The sequence below is a fragment of the Carassius gibelio genome, chromosome A2 (assembly GCF_023724105.1).
Source record: "Carassius gibelio isolate Cgi1373 ecotype wild population from Czech Republic chromosome A2, carGib1.2-hapl.c, whole genome shotgun sequence".
Classification (NCBI taxonomy): Eukaryota; Metazoa; Chordata; class Actinopteri; order Cypriniformes; family Cyprinidae; genus Carassius; species Carassius gibelio.
This window is the reverse complement of record NC_068372.1, coordinates 26,859,264-26,865,367: the sequence shown is the minus strand read 5'-3', so window position 1 is coordinate 26,865,367 and position 6,104 is coordinate 26,859,264.

The following is a 6,104-nucleotide window of genomic DNA, read 5'->3' as shown; positions in this document are numbered from 1 at the left end:
TGACAGAAATCATCTCTTTTCAGACCAAGTCAAGACCTTTTTTTAAATATAATTCAAATTGCTGACCTCGTGCAACTGAGGGGAGAGAATATGCTTGTTGTATTCTACATTTCATTTTTTTTGCATTTCAACATGATCTACAGTTACAGGAACTAAAGGAATAACTCTGTTGATGCTTACTGTAAATGTGTTAACAGTTCAACTCACTAAGATTAGTGAAAAGCATAGTGGAAAAAAGTCACAACAGTTATATTCTAGTGAAAATTTATAAAAAAAAAATCACTTACATCCTGGACATCCTTCAGCATTGCCTCCTCATTGGCTCCTGAGTTAACACGCATGTGGAAGACTATGATTGCACTGATGTTTTCTGAAAAGGTAGAAATTATGCTATTTATTTACTCCAAGGAATTTGATGACATTATATCTTATCATCTACATTATTTTGTATATTCTATTCTATTCTATTCTATTCTATTCTATTCTATTCTATTCTAATAAACTGAAAATACAAGAATGAAAATATATTCAATATCTATGCAAACAATATTTGCAGTTTAGCATTTTTGATAGCTGGTATAATCTACTTTTCTGCTGGGATGTTGATGAGGATGCAGAGGTTGGTGATTGGTTGGTTGTAGGCAGGGAGGATGAAGATGGTGATGTTGGTGATTGGTTGGTTGTAGGCAGGGAGGATGAAGATGGTGATGTTGGTGATTGGTTGGTTGTAGGCAGGGAGGATGAAAATGGGGGTGAGGTTGGTGATGATGTTGGTGATTGGTTGGTTGTAGGCAGGGAGGATGAAGTTGGTGGTGAGGTTGGTGATGATGTTGGTGATTGGTTGGTTGTAGGTAAGGAGGATGAAGATGGTTGTGAGGTTGGTGATGATGTTGGTGATTGGTTGGTTGTAGGTAAGGAGGATGAAAATGGGGGTGAGGTTGGTGATGATGTTGGTGATTGGTTGGTTGTAGGCAGGGAGGATGAAGATGGTTGTGAGGTTGGTGATGATGTTGGTGATTGGTTGGTTGTAGGCAGGGAGGATGAAGATAGTGATGTTGGTGATTGGTTGGTTGTAGGCAGGGAGGATGAAGATAGTGATGTTGGTGATTGGTTGGTTGTAGGCAGGGAGGATGAAGATAGTGATGTTGGTGATTGGTTGGTTGTAGGCAGGGAGGATGAAGATGGTTGTGAGGTTGGTGATGATGTTGGTGATTGGTTGGTTGTAGGTAAGGAGGATGAAGTTGGTGGTGAGGTTGATGTTGATGAAGATAAACCTGGTGAGGTTTGTGATATTGAGGTTAATAAAGATGAACAGTTAATATGATAGTGTGGTTGATGAAGGTGATATAAAGGATGGTGGAGAATGTGCTAAGGTTGTTGATGAAGAATATGAAATAAATATGAAATATTTATTTATATTCAGGAATGTTTTAATTCCGGTTTGTCACAAAAGAATAAACAGATGCTGGATTGTAGTTTGTTTATCATTAATTACTTTAGTTAATTAGTTAGTTCATTCTTACCCTGAATGCATATCTGATTATAGTCAGCACAGCAGTCCCTGTTTGTGACGCAGAACTCATCACAAAAACACCCACCACGGTTGCATTGGCTATTCGTTCCAGAACAGCAGAGTACTGTGGGTACTGCACACTGACCTGAAAGATATAAGACATGAACACAGAACACTCATTTAACAAAGATGTTCATCCTTTACTTTTCTATGGCTTTCCTTTTGTAAAACACAGATCTGATGCTCTGCAGCTGCATTCCCCCATCTAGTCATACGGCGCAGTGTGTCAAATGTTCGTGTTTTTACTTTGTCTGACATTTCTTTGCATCTTGCGTTATACAAATTGGAACAATCCTGGATAGATTTGCAGCTAACAGTTTGATTGTATTGAAAATAAATTTATTTATGAGTTCATTGAAGACATAATTTTTACATATAAAAAATACTGCATAAAAAATGTTTCCCCTTTGTTTTTGATCAATTGAAAACTACAAGTAGACCTGACAATATGTATGACTGTATTTGCATAATTTTTTTTTTCATCTAATTAAAATTTTCAATTTTAATTTCATCTTTTCAGACATTAACCTTGTGATAGATGGTATGTGACTGTCTAACATGAAATAACTTAAAATTAATACTTTTATGTGTATTAAAATATAAATATCTTATTATCCACTGCTCTCATTCATAAAAAACTATGTCCAGATTTGATAGTTTTGTGCTATTAATTTTTTTTTTTTAATAGGCTGTTTAAAAGCATTTATTTCCTTCAAAATATACTCCTCATACACATAAGCAGTGTCAAAAAAAACAAAAAAACACAAAATGTTGGATAGTTCTCCCCCAAATTTAAAGTTGTCATAATATTCTCACTCCCATGTTATTCCAAACCTATATGAATTTATTTCTTCAACTGAACACTAACTGAGACTTGTTATAGCACTTGCATATCATTGCTCTCTCGCTGATTTTGATTGCTTCCATTGTTCTCATTTGTAAGTCGCTTTCGATAAAAGCGTCTGCCAAATGTAAATATACTGTAAATTAACAAAAAATAAGATATTTTGAAAAATGTGGGTAACCAAACAGTTGTAGTCTTTATCGATTCGATTTCATACTTTTCTATCAATGGTTTTCTTTAAGCTCTTATAAATCTTTTGTTTGCTGTATTGTCTCACTAATGTTAACAGAAAGTTACACTCTTACACACAAATATATATCTAGATTTAATTGTTTTGTTCTACTACTAATACAAATAAAAACATACTTATCATACACACAACCCACAAAAATAACACAAAACGATAGAGCACATGGTTTAAGTTCTTGAATTTAATTTTTCTTTGCTGAAGCATATTGTCGGTCTTACCTGAAACCTGGTTTCTGTCACTTTGGACCAGGAACAATAAGAGGAGCCAGCAGTGAGCACTTGAGACCTTCATCTTAGCTCAGCTGAGTGTGCACACAGTGTAGTTTGAGTGTTTTTAATTAAAAGCATTATTGAAATCCACACCCAGACACCAGCATAATTTCCTTGTATGACCCGTGTTTTAAACATTTAGCTTTTTATACATATCTTGTCATTCAGGTTCATCTGTGGCTGATGAGGAATTTAACATTTAACATGTTACTTCCTGTCTGTCTGAAGTGAAATACTAATCTTCCAAATAGAAGAAGAGTGCAGGAAAACTTTTCTATTGAACACTGCTGTAGAAATCAACAAATATATATATGTATTGTGCAATATATACAATTCCACATTCAAAGTCACTTAAATTACCTTTCTTCCCCATTCTGATGCTCGGTTTGAACTTCAGCAAGTCATCTTCACCACATCTAGATGTCTAAATGCATTGAGTTGCTGCCATGTGATTGGCTGATTAGCGATTTGTGTTACCAAGCAATTGAATAGGTGTACCTAATAAATTGGCCTGTGAGTGTATATATCATTTTTAAATCGCTTCTTCTTACTGGCATCCGGAGAAGCATTTTTTGCTTTGACACTTGGCATCAAGGGCAGAAAAAAATTTACCTAAAAAAAAAATTTTTTAAGTGGAATGCAGGAAAACAGTTCTGCTACAAAGATTGCAACACAAAAATGGTTTGTGTTATGTATATAATTCCAAATATTTTCCTTGAACAAAGTACACAAGCAGATGAAATTATAAAACTCAGAGGATACGCAGATTCAAATTTTAATAAATTGTTTTATTAACAAGGTTAGGGAGGAGCACGATCAGATAATCAATCAATTTGGCACAGTAGCAACTCGGTTAGCTAACCATCCTGATTAGCACAATACACACACACACACACACACACATATATATATATATATATTTGCAGCCTACCTACCTCTGTCCTGCTACAGTTTTCCGGCATCCAGCTTCATTCCACTGCCAAAATATATAAAAACTTGAGCTCTTCCCATCTAAAAACGAGCTGGACGCTCCATCGCAAACCACATGCTCTAAGGCACATCTCGATCTAGCCTCTGGCTCAAATGCAGCTCTCTCTGTCGGTTCCAAGGCACTTCCTCCTCAGCCTGTTTCCACCACCGATCACACACACCTTGGCACACGGGTGGAGGCCTTCAAGGCCAGCTACTCACACACCTTAGCCATAAAGTCTCTGTTCACCTCCACCATCGAGACAAGCATCACAATCCCTAACATCTTCATATGCCTTGGCTTCATCATCCTTCCCTCCTATTGGGAAATGGACCATTGCGGGATTGGTACAAGCGCTGTCAAACTCTGAAGTTGAGTTTTCTCGCTCAACTTTGATCTGTACCTGTATCTCTCTGGAAAATGTAATTTCACCCACATCCAAAAAGATAACTAAAGCCCCCAACACTAAAAGTTATCATGTCTCTCTAATGTGGTCTTCTTCCAGTTCTGGCTCCTGTCATGCATCAAGACAAAGCAGGCCTTAAGTAAACATTGGCCGCGCACCAAACTTGGCCGCTGCTCACACTGCATTACCTCCTTCCTCTTCTCAACCAATCACTGTGGCACCTTCAGCTACCGTGCCACATGCAGCATTGCCCACTGTCATGGTTTTACAACCTCCTATCCTTCCCACACTCTTTCTTCTATGTCCGGCTGCAGACGCTAGCGTGAGGCAGCGTCCGCTAACTCCTCAAGCTCATCTACGCTACCCTTACCCTTCTGCTACTCTTTGGGGAAGTCATGGCCTAATGGTTAGAGAGTCGGATTCGCAATCGAAAGGTTGTGAGTTCGAGTCTTGGGACGGAAGGAATTGTGGGTGGGGGGAGTGCATGTACAGTGCTCTCTACACCCTCAATACCACGACTTAGGTGCCCTTGAGCAAGGCAGCGAACCCCCAACTGCTCCCCATGTGCCGCAGCATAAATGGCTACCCACTGCTCCGGGTGTGTATTCACAGTATGTGTGTTCACTGCTCTGTGTGTGTGCGCTTTGGATGGGTTAAATGCAGAGCACGAATTCTGAGTATGGGTAACCATACTTGGCTGAATGTCACTTCACTCACTTCACTCTTTTTCCCTATCAATGGCCAGCAGCCCCCGCTGCAGATGTCCAAGTAGGGTATCATCAGCCAGCAACGCAAGCTTACTGGCCTCCATCTTTTCCTTCTACCTCTTCCTACAGGCTTCCCCAAGCACCAGGGGGCTAACATTAATCAGTGCATAAGGCTGCCACCACAAACGGTTATGGCCCCTCCATATCTTCCTTCTAACCCTTATATGCAATCTAAACCTCAGTACACTTTATTCACAGCAATCCCTCTACCTACCCCACCGAATGCCACCACTCTGGAACCACCTCCTGATATATTTGAGATATACATGTACTCCTAGAATCTGTGTTTTCATTATTATACGGTAGAGGACGCTAGTACACATCTTCTGTTCAGATTTTCCAAAAAAATAAAAAAAAATTGTGAAGAAGAAAAAAGAAACATCGGATACTAACACATAACACTATCATCTGACATTCAACAGCATCAAAACTGTAACGTTATGGAATAAAATGTCGACCAATGAAGAGGTAATAATTACACTCAAGCTTTGGGGTGTTGATCGACTCCATCTACATTTTGATTAAACTCATTAAAGTTTAAAAAAAAAGAATGCATGAAGCTAGAATAAAATGTTTTCATTTACAAGCAGATACTCTGTTCTTTCTTTGGATGTTTTGTATGTTCAGATATTCATGTAACAAAATGTATACACATTAAAACCTAAATAGGGACATAGTAGTACACTTAAAGTATGATGTAAAATTCACTTAAAGAAAACTTAGGAGTATACTTGAAGTATAAAACTACTAACATAGAGGTAAACTAGTAGTGTACTCAAAGGTTGCTACTGTTATACTTAAAGTATACTTAAAAGTACACTTTTATATACTAGAAAGATGGCCAATTTTTTCCCAAGGAGTATTGAAACTGTACACTTACAAGTATACTACTAGAACACTGATATTTGTATACTTGCTACATACTTAAAAAGTATACTTAATAAAATAAACTTGAAGTATACTACTTTTTCATAAGGGATGACAGGAATGCTGGAAAACATTTAGTGACATCTGAATAATGTGCA